The sequence below is a fragment of the Oculina patagonica genome, chromosome 2, assembly GCF_052425735.1.
Source record: "Oculina patagonica isolate OP01 chromosome 2, crgOcupat, whole genome shotgun sequence".
Taxonomy (NCBI): domain Eukaryota; kingdom Metazoa; phylum Cnidaria; class Anthozoa; order Scleractinia; family Oculinidae; genus Oculina; species Oculina patagonica.
The window spans coordinates 26,302,710-26,323,570 of record NC_135759.1 but is presented as its reverse complement, the minus strand read 5'-3'; the positions used below and the strand labels follow the sequence as shown (position 1 = coordinate 26,323,570).

General features: G+C 44.0%; 1 protein-coding gene across 1 annotated transcript in view; it reads left to right on the top strand.

Moving 5' to 3' along the window:
- Positions 1-20,861, top strand: part of LOC144642248 (uncharacterized) — an 84,947-nt gene that overhangs the window by 27,032 nt on the left and 37,054 nt on the right. The window lies entirely within an intron of this gene.

Below are 20,861 nucleotides of genomic sequence, written 5' to 3'. Positions count from 1 at the left end.
TCGTCGTCGTCGTCGCACGCGCCCGCGAGCCATGCCGCTAGCCATGATGACCATGAAAAACCAAAAGAATGGGTTCTGTTAATTTTCTATGGGTATGGGGCTCCGCTTTACGGCACTTCGGGCTGCTGGGAGCTCCGCTACAATCGCATAATTATTATAACGTTGCGTTACCTGGTTCATCTTAGTTTCAGATATCTATCTTCATACTCTGGTAAAGAGCCCAGTTAAAATAAAGCTTGGTGGAAGAGGTACATTGATGGTTAATAGATCCGAGGCAGGCGATTTACGGTGGACGCATAATGTTGAACTGGTGCAAAGTCAAGATAGTCCTCACTACACAATTAGTCCAACGGGAACCGAGCTAAATATTTTTGATGCGAGCGCAGAGCAGGCGGGTTTTTATGAAGCTATACTTGTAAATGGCTCATGCCGTGTCCATGATTTCATTGAAGTGCAGGTTGTCGTGTCTTTCGTGCTTAAATGCACGTGGGCGCGATTGGCAACGTAACTCTGAATAATTCCGTGTTTTGCATGCACGTGACATTTTTGATTTTGGAAACGAGTATTTTTGACTTTGTAATTAGATTGGGAGCGGTTAGTTAGTTCGCGAAGTTCGCGAAGAAAGTTACGAATTTTCAGAGAATTTCGAAGCGAAACGTAGGACGAAATGTAAGGCTGCGTAGACACGCATGGCTTAGAGATGTACGTTAGCTAAGAAACTCTGATACGGACTGGACTGGCCGTGAAATTCACATTCTTCGAAATTCTGTGGATTCGTCGAGATTCTACCGATGAATATTTAATTTCTGCGAAATGGAGTCGCACATTTTGGCCGAAGATGATCATATGCGGGAACAAATGGAGCCCCCAGAAAGAATTACGGCTTGGAAAAGATCGAAAGCTGGTCATCACGGTGAGATGACGAAGATTTGTAGCCGTCTGGACGAAGTGCTCAAGGATTATCGCCATGCTGGCGAAGTAATGGAGCTTAGTCGTCGATTGAAGGATCAATGGTCAAAGTATTGTTTTGTACACGAGCAACTTATGAAGCATTTGCCTGGTGAGAGAGAAAAGGCGGATGAAAGCGATCGTTTTGATGATCGAGCTCGAGCTTACGAAAGATACAGTTTTCTGATCGAACAATTCATGACTCGTACTAGCTTTACGAATGGAGGAACGGAAACAGTTGTTACTAAAGACCGTTCTAATCGTGTGGAAGATGCACGGAGTTCTGTTTCGGGCGGTTCTCGGAAATCCAGGCGCTCAAGTCGTAGTTCCAGTTCAAGGTTACGTGAAAACGCTGCAATTGAAAGCGTAATGGCCGAAGTGAGATTGGCGCAATTAAGGAGAGCAAAAGAGAGAAGATTGGAACAGCAAATGTTGCAGTTGGAGAATGAAATAGCTGACGCTCAAGACGAGGCCGAGTTAGCCCGAGTAAAAACCCGATTTTATGAGCAATTGGATTCAGAAACGTCGAGCATCGATGATCCACTCGCTGAGAAGGGAAGACAGCATCTCGATCAAAGAAAGGATATGCCTGAGCCTCAGCCGCGCGTCTTTGCCCCAAAACCAATACCCCCTGAAAAGATCTCAAGTTCGACTAAGGATCCCAATGTCCGCCCTCTTGCTCAGCCTAAAAGGGAGTATGGTGGATCGTCTGAGAAAGTTACAAACACTGACAGTATTCTTCAGAGTGTTGTCACCAATATGAACTTGATTGCGACCGGGGCGACCTTGCCCCCACTGGAGGTAGTTAAGTTTTCCGGAGATCCAAGCGAGTTCTTCAAATTCAAGGCGCGTTTCCATCAAATGGTGGACTCTCAGAATCTGTCTGATTCGCAAAAGATGTCTCGTTTATTGCAGTTCCTCGAAGGCAAAGCGAGAAAAGCAGTGGAAGGGTTTGAAGGCATGCCCGGTGGAGTTAGGAAAGCCGTGCGATTACTTGAGGTACGTTTTGGCCAGCCTCACATGATAGTGAAAGCATGCGTTGATGGTTTAATTGAAGGACCAAACATTTCGAACAGTGACAAAGAAGGCTTAAGAGAGTTTGCGGATCGTAGCAGGACCTTGTATGAGACTTTGGTTGCAATGAATGCTTTGTCTGAGATGAATCTCACCAATCTGGGAAAAATGGCGGGAAAGCTTCCTACTGCGCATCAAGCTAAATGGAGGGACGAGGCTCAGCGGATCCGTGAGCGAGGGTCACTACCAAGTTTCAAAGACCTGTTGGAGTTCATTGAGAAACGCGCAGATGCTATAAACGATCCAATCTTTGGTCGAATTGGAGAAACAAGCAGAGCTCCGATCAAACCTGGCAGGAAAAATCCCAAAGTGCCTAGCGCGCCTGGAGCCGAAGGTAAAGTGACAACGCTAGCAACGCAGCTCACATCTGGTTCACCTCAGCACAACGTAACGTTGCAACTTAAACCAAGAGCTGTAGTGCGATATCATCTCGTAAACGGTCGGTTTGCTCGCGCATCGAGCATCTGAGTGAACTCTAACGTGAGGGTTTACAGTCCTGATTGAATGAATTTGTGCTTCATTTCGAACTTCAGGATCGTCATGTGGAACTTCGCCAATCTCAGTTTTGGGCCAGTTGTTCTCCGATTGCCACAAGTACTCTGGTCCTTTCCACCAGCGATGCTGACTTGATAACCTTTTAGGCTTTAAGCCACGCGAGGCGTCGTCGGCTGGGTTCAACCTTCCAGGACAGTGTCTCCATTGGTCCGGCCTGGTAATCTCACGAATTTCAGCAATTCTGTTAGCTACGTAGGTGTTGAAACGCTTTGTTTCATTCTTGATGTACTGCAAGGTAGTTTGAGAATCGGTCCAGAATACGACTCTGTCAATCTTGTAGGTTAACTCATCCCTGCAAACTTGATAAATCTTGGCAGATAACGTTGCAGCTTGTAACTCGAGCCTTGGGATTGAAATAGCTCTCACTGGCATCGTCTTTGATTTACCAACCAGAAACGAGCACTGAATAGACCCATCTTCATAAACGAACCGCAGATAGGAGCACATGCCGTAACCCTCGTCTGACGCGTCTGAGTACTGGTGGAGAGAGATTTCCTTTACTTCTCCTTGTAGCTGGAGATAGCATCTTGGTATTTGAACTTGCGATAAAGCTGATAATTCAGACTTCCAACGTTCCCAGTGGGCCAGCTCAAATTCTGGGACAGGATCGTCCCAATCCAACTGCAGTTTCCACAGCCGCTGCATAATCTTCTTTGCTTCTAGCACCACTGGACAAACGAAACCCACAGGATCGTAAAGGGAACTAATAGTCGACAGGATACCTCGTTTCGTAGCTGGTTTGTCTGGCTTTAAGACTTTAAACTGGAAAACATCTGTTTCGATATTCCACAGGACTCCCAACGCTCTCTCGATCGGCAGCTGATCCAAATCCAGGTTGAGGGTTGGCTGTGCTCGTTTATCTTCAGGTATGTTGGCTAACACCTCACGAGAATTACTTGTCCATTTAGTCAGACGAAATCCGCCCCTCTCGAGAAGAGACATCAATTCGTGCGCCAGTGAAATTGCCTTACTTCGCTGTCATTACGTTCGCAGACATACAATCCATGTTTCTTCAAGTGAAAGTACCTGCTGAAGACGCTGACGCTCTCCGTTTCTTGTGGTGGGAGGAAGGCGATCTAAATAGACCTCCTGGGGAGTACCAGATGGTCCGTCACATCTTTGGCGCTAAAGATTCTCCGAGCTGTGTAAACTTTTGCCTGAAAAGAACCGCTGAAGATAACAAGAACGACTTTAGTGAAGAAGCCGTTAGGGCTGTCCAAGAAGATTTTCGTTCGAGGAAGAGGGCTTTGTTTGAATTGCCTGAGGAAAGGACATTTTGTTACTCAATGTTTTTTCAAATCAAAGTGTAACCTCTGCTCACAGAAACATCATGTCCTCTTACACGACGCTGCGTCGGATTGTGTTGATTCCCCTTGCCAAAGCCAGGAACAAGTATCTGCCAGCGTAACGACGGGCGATGGTAGAACCTCAGGTTCTCCTAGTCAAAACCATGATCAAGTTAAAGTATCTGCAAGCGAAACGTAGGACGAAATGTAAGGCTGCGTAGACACGCATGGCTTAGAGATGTACGTTAGCTAAGAAACTCTGATACGGACTGGACTGGCCGTGAAATTCACATTCTTCGAAATTCTGTGGATTCGTCGAGATTCTACCGATGAATATTTAATTTCTGCGAAATGGAGTCGCACATTTTGGCCGAAGATGATCATATGCGGGAACAAATGGAGCCCCCAGAAAGAATTACGGCTTGGAAAAGATCGAAAGCTGGTCATCACGGTGAGATGACGAAGATTTGTAGCCGTCTGGACGAAGTGCTCAAGGATTATCGCCATGCTGGCGAAGTAATGGAGCTTAGTCGTCGATTGAAGGATCAATGGTCAAAGTATTGTTTTGTACACGAACAACTTATGAAGCATTTGCCTGGTGAGAGAGAAAAGGCGGATGAAAGCGATCGTTTTGATGATCGAGCTCGAGCTTACGAAAGATACAGTTTTCTGATCGAACAATTCATGACTCGTACTAACTTTCCGAATGGAGGAACGGAAACAGTTGTTACTAAAGACCGTTCTAATCGTGTGGAAGATGCACGGAGTTCTGTTTCGGGCGGTTCTCGGAAATCCAGGCGTTCAAGTCGTAGTTCAAGTTCAAGGTTACGTGAAAACGCTGCAATTGAAAGCGTAATGGCCGAAGTGAGATTGGCGCAATTAAGGAGAGCAAAAGAGAGAAGATTGGAACAGCAAATGTTGCAGTTGGAGAATGAAATAGCTGACGCTCAAGACGAGGCCGAGTTAGCCCGAGTAAAAACCCGATTTTATGAGCAATTGGATTCAGAAACGTCGAGCATCGATGATCCACTCGCTGAGAAGGGAAGACAGCATCTCGATCAAAGAAAGGATATGCCTGAGCCTCAGCCGCGCGTCTTTGCCCCAAAACCAATACCCCCTGAAAAGATCTCAAGTTCGACTAAGGATTCCAATGTCCGCCCTCTTGCTCAGCCTAAAAGGGAGTATGGTGGATCGTCTGAGAAAGTTACAAACACTGACAGTATTCTTCAGAGTGTTGTCACCAATATGAACTTGATTGCGACCGGGGCGACCTTGCCCCCACTGGAGGTAGTTAAGTTTTCCGGAGATCCAATCGAGTTCTTCAAATTCAAGGCGCGTTTCCATCAAATGGTGGACTCTCAGAATCTGTCTGATTCGCAAAAGATGTCTCGTTTATTGCAGTTCCTCGAAGGCAAAGCGAGAAAAGCAGTGGAAGGGTTTGAAGGCATGCCCGGTGGAGTTAGGAAAGCCGTGAGATTACTTGAGGTACGTTTTGGCCAGCCTCACATGATAGTGAAAGCATGCGTTGATGGTTTAATTGAAGGACCAAACATTTCGAACAGTGACAAAGAAGGCTTAAGAGAGTTTGCGGATCGTAGCAGGACCTTGTATGAGACTTTGGTTGCTATGAATGCTTTGTCTGAGATGAATCTCACCAATCTGGGAAAAATGGCGGGAAAGCTTCCTACTGCGCATCAAGCTAAATGGAGGGACGAGGCTCAGCGGATCCGTGAGCGAGGGACACTACCAAGTTTCAAAGACCTGTTGGAGTTCATTGAGAAACGCGCAGATGCTATAAACGATCCGATCTTTGGTCGAATTGGAGAAACAAGCAGAGCTCCGATCAAACCTGGCAGGAAAAATCCCAAAGTGCCTAGCGCGCCTGGAGCCGAAGGTAAAGTGACAACGCTAGCAACGCAGCTCACATCTGGTTCACCTCAGCAGAAGGATCCACGCAATACAGGCCGATCAGCAAAATGTATGAACTGCCAGGAATCCCACTACTTGGAGGATTGCGGTAAATTTAAGAAACTAACTCTGAGACAAAGAAAGAATTTCGAAGAATGTGAATTTCACGGCCAGTCCAGTCCGTATCAGAGTTTCTTAGCTAACGTACATCTCTAAGCCATGCGTGTCTACGCAGCCTTACATTTCGTCCTACGTTTCGCTTCGAAATTCTCTGAAAATTCGTAACTTTCTTCGCGAACTTCGCGAACTAACTAACCGCTCCCAATCTAATTACAAAGTCAAAAATACTCGTTTCCAAAATCAAAAATGTCACGTGCATGCAAAACACGGAATTATTCAGAGTTACGTTGCCAATCGCGCCCACGTGCATTTAAGCACGAAAGACACGACAGCGGCCCCACAAACGTCAAAGTTTAAGCGTTTGTTAATCCTCGTAAGTGTCTTTCATTCCTGTCCATCTAATAGGCACAGCTTCACGATTGGACGATGCAATTCCTTGCTTGAAGTCTTCACCTTAGCGGATCGCACCTTTGAATCTCTTCCCTCAAAGACCTCAGTTACACGGCCCACAGTCCACTTGTTGCGAGGGACATTCTCTTCCAAAACGAGCACCAGGTCGCCCACTCTAACCTTCCTTTGGTCTCTTAACCACTTTCCTCTTTCAGTCAGACTCGGTAGATATTCATTAATCCACCTCTTCCAGAAGACGTCGGCTAGGTATTGGACCTTTCTCCACTGTTTCCTGCCCAAATGGTCTTCCTTGACGAAAAGCCCTGGTGGCAACCCAGACACCTTCCTTTGCAGCAAGAAGTGATTGGGGGTCAATGCTTCCAAATCGGCAGGGTCATCTGATGCTGCTACGATTGGACGATTATTCATAATGGATTCCACTTCAGTTAGCAGTGTTCGCAACGCAAATTCACCGAGCAATCTATCTCCTGCGATTCTGCTACTGGCTAAGGTCCCGGGAAGTCTCCCCAACGACACGAACACTAACCACGGAAGAGTTAGAAGAGGCAACACTGTTTCTCATGCGGTTGGTTCAGGCTGAAAGCTTTGCAGAAGAACTGAGAGACCTCAAGGCCGGCAGGGAAGTAAAGACGTCGTCCAAACTTGTAAAGTTGAAACCGGTACTGACGGAAGGAATTCTTCGTGTCGGAGGTCGCTTAGAGGAGGCAGTAGTGCTGTCGTATAACGAAAGACATCCCGTAATACTTCCAAGGAACCATCACATCAGTCAGCTGATCGTCCGTCATTGCCACGAAAGTTTAGCCCATGCCGGCAAGGAGCAGACCCTGGCTCAAACAAGGAAAATGTTCTGGATTCTCGGAGGCAGAGGTTTAGCAAAGAGCACCATTAGAAATTGTGTGAAGTGTCGCAGATTGAACGAGAGGCCTATGAAGCAGATTATGGCTCCCCTTCCTAGAGAGAGATTAGAACCATACAATCCGCCCTTCACGTTCTCTGGTGTCGACTTTTTCGGTCCACTAATGGTTAAGTGGGGCCGCGGTTTAGCAAAGCGCTGGGGATGCATTTTCACTTGTCTGTCCACGCGAGCTGTCTTCCTCGAACTTGTGCCCTCACTGGAAACTGACGATTTCATCATGGCCTTGCGACAGTTCATTAGCCGAAGGGGTCCTCCCAAGGAAATTAGATCAGATAGAGGCACTAACTTTGTTGGCGCGGAGCGCGAACTCAACGAAGCCATCGATAGGTGGAACCACGCAAAAATTTGCCAAGAATTGCAACAAAGAGAAGTCAAGTGGACCCTTCATCCCCCAGCAGCACCTCACATGTCCGGGGTCTGGGAGCGACTAGTGCAGACTACCAAAAAGCATCTGAAGGCTGTCGCAGGAGATAGATTGCTCGGTGAATTTGCGTTGCGAACACTGCTAACTGAAGTGGAATCCATTATGAATAATCGTCCAATCGTAGCAGCATCAGATGACCCTGCCGATTTGGAAGCATTGACCCCCAATCACTTCTTGCTGCAAAGGAAGGTGTCTGGGTTGCCACCAGGGCTTTTCGTCAAGGAAGACCATTTGGGCAGGAAACAGTGGAGAAAGGTCCAATACCTAGCCGACGTCTTCTGGAAGAGGTGGATTAACGAATATCTACCGAGTCTGACTGAAAGAGGAAAGTGGTTAAGAGACCAAAGGAAGGTTAGAGTGGGCGACCTGGTGCTCGTTTTGGAAGAGAATGTCCCTCGCAACAAGTGGACTGTGGGTCGTGTAACTGAGGTCTTTGAGGGAAGAGATTCAAAGGTGCGATCCGCTAAGGTGAAGACTTCAAGCAAGGAGTTGCTTCGTCCAATCGTGAAGCTGTGCCTATTAGATGGACAGGAATGAAAGACACTTACGAGGATTAACAAACGCTTAAACTTTGACGTTTGTGGGGCCACTGTCGTGTCTTTCGTGCTTAAATGCACGTGGGCGCGATTGGCAACGTAACTCTGAATAATTCCGTGTTTTGCATGCACGTGACATTTTTGATTTTGGAAACGAGTATTTTTGACTTTGTAATTAGATTGGGAGCGGTTAGTTAGTTCGCGAAGTTCGCGAAGAAAGTTACGAATTTTCAGAGAATTTCGAAGCGAAACGTAGGACGAAATGTAAGGCTGCGTAGACACGCATGGCTTAGAGATGTACGTTAGCTAAGAAACTCTGATACGGACTGGACTGGCCGTGAAATTCACACAGGTAGTAGGTAAGTTAAGTTAATGTTTGCTCTTTGTTTTCATTTTTAATTTTACGTGCAAGCGGCGAAATAAATCGCATGTGCGTGAACGTGTATCATCTGTTATTTTACTTAGGTCCCCACCGAAATATATTCTTAGGAATTTCAATTATAAACTTATACTTAGTCACCCGCGTTTTAAATATAAAACTTCCTTTTTCACCATACTTTTCTTTTACCTGTGCTACACTGGTACCATTTTACGTTAGGAGCGCCAACACTCAATAGATGATATCCTCCAGGTGATATATTCCTCAATTTTCAAAATTTTCGATTTACGTTCGCACGATAACAATGTTTTGAACGCCTACAGAATTACTTTGACGTTTAAAACCTTTGAGAAAAGGTCTCCCAAAATGCCGAGCAGCCTTGCGTAAAATTACTGGAAGGATAACGAAACACAATAGCCTCCAAAAATATGCAATGATATATAAATATACAGAAAAAAACAAAAGCAGAATCCCATTATATCAACTTCTGGATTAGCGCAATTTTGCTTTGAACAACCCGGAATTTCTCCTGGAAAAACGTTATTTAATTAAACACATTGCGTTACCTTTTGAAAGCAAAACATTTGGTCTCGCATCGAGTAGGCATCGCCACAAGCAAATCAACAAAACACGCAGGCGAATTTTGACCAAAATTGTAACAACACAAGGAATCGGTTAATTGGGTTCTTCCACTCTAGATGCTGATTGGTTATAATTTTTCCCATGCGAAGAAGCTATCACTCACTCATCCTCATCGAGCCCATGAGGACTCTTGAGGCCGGTTCGGTTTCCGTAATCATATATTTTTACAGGATGCGGGGATTAGCCGCACGCCCAACCCCCAACCTGGAGGACCAGTGACTACCATTTCGTCTGGCCTCTACCCTTTGACCTGCCCGCCAAGGTTAGACCTGCTGGGGGAAGACCCCCGACGGTATAGCTCTCAAGGTCACTGAGGCACGCAAGCTCCCCCACCACGACAAGGCGGTAGTCTACGGGGAAGGCGAAGAAGCTATACGCGTAGCTTATTAGACGTATCGCTTTTCTAGCATGTTTTTCCCTATCTGCAAGGTTTACTGCCCAAATTCTCGTTATATACGTATGTAGTAAAATGTGTTTTTTCACTTCAGGGTACCAAGTTTGGGCGGTAAATCCTTACGAATCTGTCTGTGTTGGAGAAACCGTTTCCTTTGAAGTGGAGACAACGGGCGCTGACGACGATTTCTTCTTATTTTGGTTTGACCCTTATGGAGATTTTTTGGACGATAGCGAACAGTATTCTCTGAATGTGAACAAAAAAGTGCTGACTATTTATAATGCTTTACCACCTAATGCCGGAATGTACACGGTGGAGATGAGAGATGCTACTTACAACAATGCGATTGATACTGATTATTTTCATTTGGAGGTTCCCGGTATTTGACAAAGCTTCTGTTCGTTAAATATTTGTCGATGTTAATGCTCTTAACATAGGCCTGTATTGCACGAGCTTAGGCCTGCCTGCCTGCCTTCCTCCCTTCCTTCCTTCCTTCCTTCCTTCCTTCCTTCCTTCCTTCCTTCCTTCCTTCCTTCCTTCCTTCCTTCCTTCCTTCCTTCCTTCCTTCCTTCCTTCCTTCCTTCCTTCCTTCCTTCCTTCCTTCCTTCCTTCCTTCCTTCCTTCCTTCCTTCCTTCCTTCCTTCCTTCCTTCCTTCCTTCCTTCCTTCCTTCCTTCCTTCCTTTCTTCCTTCCTTCCTTCCTTCCTTTCTTCCTTCCTTCCTGCCTGCCTTGCTGCCATGCTGCCTTGCTGCCTTGCTGCCTTGCTGCCTTGCTGCCTTGCTGCCTTACTGCCTTGCTGCCTTGCTGCCTTGCAGCCTTACTGCCTTGCTGCCTTGCTGCCTTGCTGCCTTACTGCCTTACTGCCTTGCTTCCTTGCTGCCTTGCTGCCTTATCGCCTTGCTGCCTTGCTGCCTTGCTGCCTTACTGCCTTGCTTCCTTGCTGCCTTGCTGCCTTGCTGCCTTACTGCCTTGCTGCCTTGCTGCCTTGCTGCCTTGCTGCCTTTCTGCCTTGCTGCCTTGCTGCCTTGCGGCCTTGCTGCCTTGCTGCCTTGCTGCCTTGCTGCCTTGCTGCCTTGCTGCCTTGCTGCCTTGCTTCCTTGCTGCCTTGCTGCCTTATCGCCTTGCTGCCTTGCTGCCTTGCTGCCTTGCTGCCTTACTGCCTTGCTTCCTTGCTGCCTTGCTGCCTTACTGCCTTACCGCCTTACTGCCTTACTGCCTTGCTGCCTTGCTGCCTTGCTGCCTTGTTGCCTTACTGCCTTACTGCCTTGCTGCCTTGCTGCCTTACTGCCTTGCCGCCTTGCTGCCTTGCTGCCTTGCTGTCTTGCTGCCTTACTGCCTTGCTGCCTTACTGCCTTACCGCCTTGCTGCCTTACTGCCTTACTGCCTTACTGCCTTGCTGCCTTACTGCCTTGCCGCCTTGCTGCCTTGCTGCCTTGCTGTCTTGCTGCCTTACTGCCTTGCTGCCTTACTGCCTTACCGCATTGCTGCCTTACTGCCTTACTGCCTTGCTGCCTTACTGCCTTGCCGCCTTGCTGCCTTCCTGCCTTGCTTCCTTGCTGCCTTGCTGCCTTGCTGTCTTGCTGCCTTACTGCCTTGCTTCCTTGCTTCCTTGCTGCCTTGCTGTCTTGCTGCCTTACTGCCTTGCTGCCTTACTGCCTTACTGCCTTACTGCCTTACTGCCTTACTGCCTTACTGCCTTACTGCCTTGCTGCCTTGCTGTCTTGCTGCCTTACTGCCTTGCTGCCTTACTGCCTTACTGCCTTGCTTCCTTGCTGCCTTGCTGCCTTGCTGTCTTGCTGCCTTACTGCCTTGCTGCCTTACTGCCTTACTGCCTTACTGCCTTACTGCCTTACTGCCTTGCTGCCTTACTGCCTTGCTGCCTTGCTGCCTTGCTGCCTTGCTGCCTTACTGCCTTACTGCCTTACTGCCTTACTGCCTTGCTGCCTTGCTGCCTTACTGCCTTACCCCCCCCCCCCCCCCCCCCCCTGCCTTGCTTCCTTGCTGCCTTGCTGCCTTGCTGTCTTGCTGCCTTACTGCCTTGCTGCCTTACTGCCTTACTGCCTTACTGCCTTACTGCCTTGCTGCCTTACTGCCTTGCCGCCTTGCTGCCTTGCTGCCTTGCTGCCTTACTGCCTTACTGCCTTGCTGCCTTACTGCCTTACTGCCTTTCTGCCTTGCTGCCTTACTGCCTTACCGCCTTACTGCCTTACTGCCTTACTGCCTTACTGCCTTACTGCCTTACTGCCTTACTGCCTTACTGCCTTACTGCCTTACTGCCTTACTGCCTTACTGCCTTACTGCCTTACTGCCTTACTGCCTTGCTGCCTTACTGCCTTGCCGCCTTGCTGCCTTACTGCCTTGCTTCCTTGCTGCCTTGCTGCCTTGCTGTCTTGCTGCCTTACTGCCTTGCTTCCTTGCTGCCTTGCTTCCTTGCTGCCTTGCTGCCTTGCTGTCTTGCTGCCTTACTGCCTTGCTGCCTTACTGCCTTACTGCCTTACTGCCTTACTGCCTTGCTGCCTTACTGCCTTACTGCCTTGCTGCCTTGCTGCCTTGCTGCCTTGCTGCCTTGCTGCCTTGCTGCCTTACTGCCTTGCTGCCTTACTGCCTTACTGCCTTGCTGCCTTGCTGTCTTGCTGCCTTACTGCCTTGCTGCCTTACTGCCTTGCTGCCTTACTGCCTTGCTGCCTTGCTGCCTTGCTGCCTTGCTGCCTTGCTGCCTTGCTGCCTTGCTGCCTTGCTGCCTTGCTGCCTTGCTGCCTTGCTGCCTTGCTGCCTTGCTGCCTTGCTGCCTTGCTGCCTTGCTGCCTTACTGCCTTGCTGCCTTACTGCCTTGCTGCCGTGCTGTCTTGCTGACTTACTGCCTTGCTGCCTTACTGCCTTACTGCCTTACTGCCTTGCTCCTCTTCCTTACTGCCTTACTGCCTTGCTGCCTTACTGTCTTGCTGCCTTGCTGCCTTGCTGCCGTGCTGTCTTGCTGCCTTACTGCCTTGCTGCCTTACTGCCTTGCTGCCTTACTGCCTTACTGCCTTACTGCCTTGCTGCCTTACTGCCTTGCTGCCTTGCTGCCGTCCTTCCTGCCTTCCATCGTTTCTTCCTAAATGTATAGCCTGTGAACTTCGTCTACCCACAGTCGAAAACCCTCTAATGAAAAGAGGTTGTTCATTTGTTTTAGACTACCTATAGGGCAACATTTGTAGCCCTTGTAAGAAATATTTTAAATTTTTAACTAACAATCTTTTCCAAAGGTGAAACTTGACTTTTCTCGAAAAAGTTTTTTTTTCTCTATGGTGGTTCCATTTATATTTCTTTACCTTTGAAAACTAGACAGACTAACAGTAGGGCTTTATTTAGAGACGTTAAACTAATTATTTGTGTAGGTTGAATTAGCATAAGTTTCTAAGATTACATACCCGACTCGTCTTTCAGATATCTATCTTCATACTTTGGTAAAGAGCCCAGTTAAAATAGAACTTAGTGGAAAAGATATATTGATGGTTAATAAATCCAAGGAAGGCAATTTATGGTGGACGCATAATGGGGAACTGGTGCGAGGTCAGGATAGACACTACACATTTGTGGATACCCGAGGCCCAACGGGAACCGAGCTTGAAATTTCTGATGCCAGCGCAAAGCAGGCGGGTTTTTATGAGGCTATACTTGTAAAGGGCTCGTGTCATGTCCGTAATGCGTTTGAAGTGCAGGTAGAGGGTAAGTATTGTTAGTTTTTACAGGCAAGACTGGCTAGATATGTCGCCTGTGCTTGATTATTTATCATCTGATCTTTCGCTTAGGTCTGGAGCGAAACATCATGATAATAAACGGATCGAGAAAAGTTCTTGATTTATCAAGGACATTTTAGACTTGTATTTTAGCTGAAGCTAAGTCATGAGGATTTCGCAGATTTTTGGTCTAATCTGTTCTGAAATTAATTAAATGCAACTCAATTCTTAAAAACATTATCTCTGAACATCTAAGGCATCTAAAGGAAGATATAACCTTAATTTGCGGATATAGAAATCAAGCTATGACTATAAAAATATATTTTTTTTAAGATGCGCGAAAACAACTTGAAAAAGGAAGCTTTACCTTTTCAAGATGCAATCCATTTCCATCCGCAGCCAAAGATGCTCCTTAACAATTTCAATGCTCAAATATAGCAATTTGTAATATAAAAATGAACTAATATTTTTTGGTTTACTGCGACGCAAATACAAATTTTAGCTATTCAAAAAGTCTGGTAAAATCCGTGACGTAGTCACTTTAATTGGGAGCTGTTATTTTTTAATTTAACTAATCATCATGAGCAATACCTTAAATAAATAGTTTAAATAATTGTAAATATTTTTAACTTTTATGCACTTTTTAATTTACCCGACCCCACAAACTTGTCAGCTTTTATCTACATCGTGTTAAAATAAAGGCAACTTACTTACCGTCCTGCAATACAAGTGGATTTTCCCTAAATAACTGTTCAAAAAAATGTATTCTTCTTCAGATATTGTGACCGACGGAGCCGGGAAGGCTAACACAGGTCAGTATGAACTGTCTTAAAAAAAGAAAAAAAATGGGCAAATTTAAAAAAAGCAGCCACTGCTAAGAAGTTGAACGTTTTTGTGATTTTGTTAAGAACGACTGCGTGGGATGCTAGAGATTCCAATGCACGCTCATTCACCTGTTAAAAAACCAACTGGTAATTGGAAGTTAGATAAGTGGTACTGAAAGAGGTTTTGGGCTAACATTTGCTTCTATCTGTTTTACTTACAAACTCTGAGTGACAGCTCTTCCCCGTCAATTCTCCGATCTTGGCCTATTGGTTGCTCTTATTCTATACAAGCAACCAAAAGAATAGTTTATTATTCCAGTATTGCGGCATTTTACCATAATAGGTCAAACGTAACGCGCGAAAAAGCCACGTTATTACACAGCAGAACAGTGCAAAATACGGCCGACGGACGAACTTACGGTATACGGACCAAACCTTAGTGGGAAAATAGTGGAATAATAAATCCCTCATTCGATGGTTTAACATATAATACGAGCGCACATTTTGCTCATTGCTCATATTTTTTCACGCCCTTATGGCGCAAAATGTTCGCGCGTATTATATGTTAAACCATCGAATAAAATGTATATATCCTATACCAAAGCAATACTGCAATCATTCCCAACAAACCACATGCATTGCGCGCGGTTAAGATAACTCTCCTGGCAGAAACTGGCTTGAATTGACTACAAGCAGGTAGTTTGTTCTTAATTATAACAACTACATTAATGATAATGGTAATGCATTTATATAGTACATTTTTCATATGTATATGTTCAAATGCGCTGTGCACATTCTGTTATTTACTACACATAAAGGCCAAACGACAACACCGGGAGCTTCGTGCCCTACTCTTTACGAATAGTATGTGGGTACTTTAACGTTCCTGAAGATACAGACTGAAGAATGAAGATACAGGAGACAGGACCTACATCGTCCTAAATATTTGAAGATGTAATTACAAAGGAAACACATTCTCCTCTGTTATTTTGAGACCCTGAGTGTTGGTCCGGTCTGGGGTTCAAACTCTCGACCTCCCGTAAAGCAGTCCGGCGTTTTACCAACTGAGCTAACTAGGCGACTTAACTGTTTTTAGGATCAAATTGTCCGTATAAGTCGTCAACAACCTGGCATAGTTCGACATAGTACTAGCTGGGTGAATCTGGTTACAACTGACACAATCAAGCAATACTTTTTGATTTCTTGTAGAGAAGTTATTGGGAATCGTTGACCACAAATACCTGAAAGCGTTCAGTGGAGATTTCACTGGCGAGTGGTACATTGTGCCTGCTGTACTGGCACCAGTGGTTATTTTATTTCTGGTGCTGATAATTTGCATCATTAGACAGAAACGAAAAGGAAAGCGGTATGTTGTAGTTTGAATCATTGATTTATTCCTCTTGTCATCAAAAGTCCTTGTGCATGCAACCTGTTTTGTCATTTTATTCATTGCTAAATGGACCCAGGATCATTTACGTACAGTAAAAACCCGCGAGTAAGAACCTAATTAAGAACCTGTTAGGCTAAAAATTGCAAATTAGACCCCATTTTTATAAGAACCTATTTAGCCTCAAATTTAAAAAACAGGTTCTTATTTTCTAAAATTGATTAAAATGTTTACTTTTGGGAAAAAAGGGTTGGACAAGGCTCTACTGTACTTGTATACAATGTCATGTTCCGAATGATTAGTATTAATTTTAACATAAACACTTGTTTGGTATGCAAAATTTTATACAAATAATAGGCCAAATATCACTAAACTTCTATTAGCAACAAAGCAATTTTTTCCTTTGGAACTGGAACCTATTAAGAACCTAAATTTGTGTTAACTACCACTTATGTAAGAACCTGTTTAGGCTAACCTGGAAAAATTAGGTTCATACTCGCGGGTTGTTACAGTACCCTCCGTTTGACAATGTTTTCACCGTAAAAAAAGCTGTCTTGGTAAATGATTGATTTAAAAAACCCACGACACTTTTTCAACCCATCAGAAGTAAAACTAAAACCAATCGCGACTTGCTCGCACAATTTTTTTCGCGTTTCGCACCGGATAAATGAATTTGCCTTGAGTTGTGAGTGGTTCTCTGAAATGCCTATGTCCTTTGTGATTGGCCAGACTTATTACTTAAGGCTTTTTTTACGACAAACAATCCATCCAAAATCGCTCTACATGTGGATCACCCTTGAATTGCTAAACGGGTTGTTAAAACTTAAAACTAAAGTTTCTTCCTGTCAGTCTTCTTAAAAATCGTTTTTATTCGTTAGTTCCAAGAAAGATAAAGGCGAAGTAGAAGCTGTGCACCACGTTTTGTTTCAAGAACCTATTTTCACTGTACCAGACCAAGTTTTCTATCCACCCGCTGACACATCATACGACATCGCACCTGTGACTTCAAGTCATCCCCAGTCCTCCAGCTTGGGCACGTACGGAGACATGCCTATGTATGATATGGATAGTATTAGTATGTCTGACTACGACCCGCTTCTGGGACCACCAGTTCCACCACCAACATCAGGATTAAGACAAACTTATAGCGCAATGAGCGATCTTGAGGATTTTAGCGACGATTAATGAAGATTTTTTAAGTTTTGATTAAAAATTGTGCTTCCAAGTGTTTAGTGTGAATGGACCTTTCCAAGGGAAGGTATTTGTCACTCTGATCTTTTTATGCTGTGTAGTCAATGTACTTGGAATTTTTAGTCGAAGACGTATTGAAAAAGTTCCAAATAAATTACATTTCTTGCAAATAAAAAAAGGCGAGGTTATCTTATTCAGGGAAACAGAGTGCCATTGATGGTGTAAAACCGTTTTCCAAGGCGTAAACATACAACTACACAACAACAACACACGTTTTATTACCAAAAGAATAAATAAGATTTACAATCCAAACATATATTAAAACAAAAATAGGTAAATTTACTCAGAATAACTAAAAAGCTAATCGGGCTGAGTAAAAATAAATAATATTCACATATACAGGAGGTTGTTTGGCACTAAAGCATGAAAAAAGAAAAAAGAAAAGAAAGTATTAATAATTAAATAAAGCAAGAAATAATTGGAAGAGATTTGAAAAGCATATACATGCGAAAATAAGCATAAACGGACATAAACAGAAATCAGAGTCATAAACACAAATCGTCGTCCATTTACAAGCACTACGTGGACGATCACAATGTTCCAATGCCTGCGTCTCTATAAAACCAATTTCACGTGCTTGCAAAAAGTGTAAGAACAAAATGGATTGTCTAATCAAAGAGATGCTTTTTATTCCCAAACTTAAACCAATCCTAAACGTGCAAACGGACTCTGTCCGTGCAAACGTTTTCATGTAAGAATTTTTGATTTATGCAAATTTAGAAACTCTTTAAAGACATTGCATATTTAATTGTATTTTAGTCTTGAGAATGGCGTCAAGATGATGCCGAAACGTCGACTGATTACGCTTATTTTCGCATGAATAAATATAAACTAGGAGTTGCTGATAGCAAGTAAAGTGCTGCGAAGTAAGTTATAATAATAATAATAATAATAATAATAATAATAATAATAATAATAATAATAATAATAATAATAATAATAATAATAATGGTAGGAACGATTGGAAGGTCATAGGAATTTTTCTCAGTGCAGTTAAATGCTGGTAATTCGCTTAGTTTATATAATAATTAGTGACATTGAGGAAAGGAAGCAATGCAACATAACATAGCACGTGCAATTCAATTGCAACGCCATCAGAAACACCAATTTATGACGTCAAAAAGCTCGAAGCTCGTTCCATTACAGCGCGCGGTCATTATGGAAACGTTTTCGTGTAGCCTTCGCAAATAATCTTCGTAATGTTTTTGCTGTACATATTTCCCGCTTAAGGCTCGGAAAGTAAAATTTTTCCTTAAATTAACTTAGTGATGAATAATTATGAAAGCGAATCATAAGAAGGCCTCGTAAATTCGTTATTCATCAGAGCTGGCGCATAAGAGATGAAAAGACCACTTCTCCGGCACTTTACTTGACCATCTTGCTCAAGAGAGGTTTCTTGGGAAGCATTTACAAAGTACTAAACAAACGCGCAAGCGGCAGCGCTTTAAAATTTAACGTCTTGCTCTTTAGCGAAAAGCACATCGCAAACGACAAACGCAGCTTCCACATTTTACATGCCGCTGATCATACGTACTGCATGTACTCAAAATCATCGCCAGCAAAAAAGTCAAATCGAGTGTGTCGCCTATATAAAGCGCCCAGGCCCCGCGCGGACAGTCAAAAATAGTTCTGCTGCTACGCTAAGGCTTCGCAGCAATAATTTAATAAATAAATAAGCAAACAAAATGTACCAGATAAAAACTCATACAATACCATATATAGTGGATAGTCTAACCTGGCTCGTGCCGTTGCATTCTGTCAGTGAGAGGTGGGAAACATGGAGCGTGGGACTTGATGATTAGGCGGCAAAAATCCTTCGAGCAGCCTCTCTACTTGGGCGCAACTTGAATCTCTCTTTAAGCGCTGACGGCGTGATCCCGCGAGTGCCGAAGGCGCGAGTTTTGGCGGGCGAAACTCACGTCTTGATACAAGCGAAATCGCGCCTTCGGCGCTCGAAGAGAGATTCACGTTGCTCCCGAATAGAGAGTCTGTTCGCAGGCTAGGCGGTGAAAGACGGAGCGCGTCCGACTTTGCAAGTATAACAGGCCCTCAACTCAACGCACACCGCTTCCCGGGAAATGGTGCTCAAGGCATTGGAATAAATCGTAAACACAGTGGTTTTGTAGACTGCATGCAGCTATCGAGCTACTGAGATGTAACCCCCTTTTATGCCATAGTGCTCCACAGTAGTAGATTTATCTCGGTTTTGGGTACAAGAACGCGCGCTAAGAGTCAAGACAAAAATTTTTGATGCTCTTCTAAGCCATGCAAAGCTACCCCTCTTTCTAATCGGACAAGAGCTTTTTCCTCAGAAACGCTGGAGTCGATCTGCACCGATTCTCCTCAATTTGCTTCACACTACATTTGATATCTTGATCCTCATCTTTGGTTCAGCTTAAGCGCAACTGATAAAAGAGATGACGCTGGACAATTTTAGAAACAGTATAACAAATAAAGAACTCGTTGTATTCACTGTTTTGATTGATGACACTCCACGTATTCTAATCGTAACATAGCAAATTTTTATTTATTTCTTTGGTCATTTTTATGTCATTTACAGGGTTTAATTTAAGTGTCCACAACACTCAGACACTCAATTAGAGTTATTCCAGTCTGTTTGTTCGTGACGTTTAGCGGTTTTGACCTTTTTCAAGGAAAAAACGAAAAAGTATTTAAACAAAACCAAATGAAAAACTTAATTGTTCCTTCTTGTTGAAAATTTGTCACAGCCGAGGGCAAAAATTACAACGCTTGTTCCACTCGTGCTTATTAGTAATGAAGAGAAACTTGTAATGCGATTGGTTGTCAGCAGGCCCCATTTGCGTTCATATCCTATCAATGACAAAATTCTCACTTCTTATGGTTGCCCGCAAGACCTTGTAGTTTTGTACCTAGAGAGCGATCGGTCGACGGGGTGTCCAAATAAAGATATCTAGTCTAAGCACCCGGCAGTAATAGGTCCTGCTCAGAACCCTGTAACGTGACCTTACCAGTCATAAAATAGTCGGGAACGAAAGAGATGCAGGAATTGGAAGGAGCGTGACAAAATTAAGAATATTTAAGAAATAGAAAACATGTTCCGTGTTTCTATCGAGTTATAGAAACACGAGTGGAAGTTTGGGAGAACGAGAAATGCTGTGGGAACACGAGTCGATAGACGAGTGTTTCCACAGCTTTTTCGAGTTCTCCCAAACTTTCACGAGTGTTTCTATAACTCGATAGAAACACGGAAAACATGTTTTCTATTTCTTTTAGAAAAAAGCACAAAGAAAATAACGCACATCAAAGTAATATTTAGCGCTTTATTTAACATCAAAACGTAGATTCTCTTCACCTCGCGGTTTTACGTCATGAACATAATCAACCAATCATAGAAAGGGAGTCGATGAACAGAAATAAATCAAATGTTCAACATTTACTTGAAGGCTAAAATTCACCGTTTTGTGCCAAACAAACAAAGAAAACAGGCTCCAAAGTAAACGTAATTATGAGAAATAACTAAGCCGATGGTTTAACTGAAGTCAAGCACTGGAAGGAGTCAGGAATTGTGGTTTTATTTCGCTTCATCGACCTAACCGAATGGTTTGACGACCGACGCTGCCGATCGAGCGACCCGAACCTTGGAGGTGAAAGTGCATTATTTTTCTGTAAAAAGAAGTTTGACTCGGCATTCTGGACGAATATCTTGTCCTTTTGAGGAGCTGTGAATAGTTCTGAAGTGCTGCAAAGCTCAGAATGGAGTGAAGTTGCGCCAATTCATATACTTCTTTGAAAGGTCAGCCGCTTCGATAATTTCTTTCACAGACTATTTTTGAATGTGTAGCGGGCTCTGTAAACATCTTACTCGCTTGTTTTCAAGTGTGCAAATAATTGTTCAGTCTTAACCAGCTGGTTTTTTTCAGCTGTGACATTAAAATTTGGCACAATTCTTAGTTGTTATTTTTGCATTGCTTATTTCAGCGCCGTGAATATTGATTGCCGTGTCTACGACAACTGTCTGTGTCTCCATCGAGTTATAGAAACACAATTTTTAACCAATCAGCGCACTTATTTACTTTGTGCTATTTTCTAATTGCAATTTTAAGAC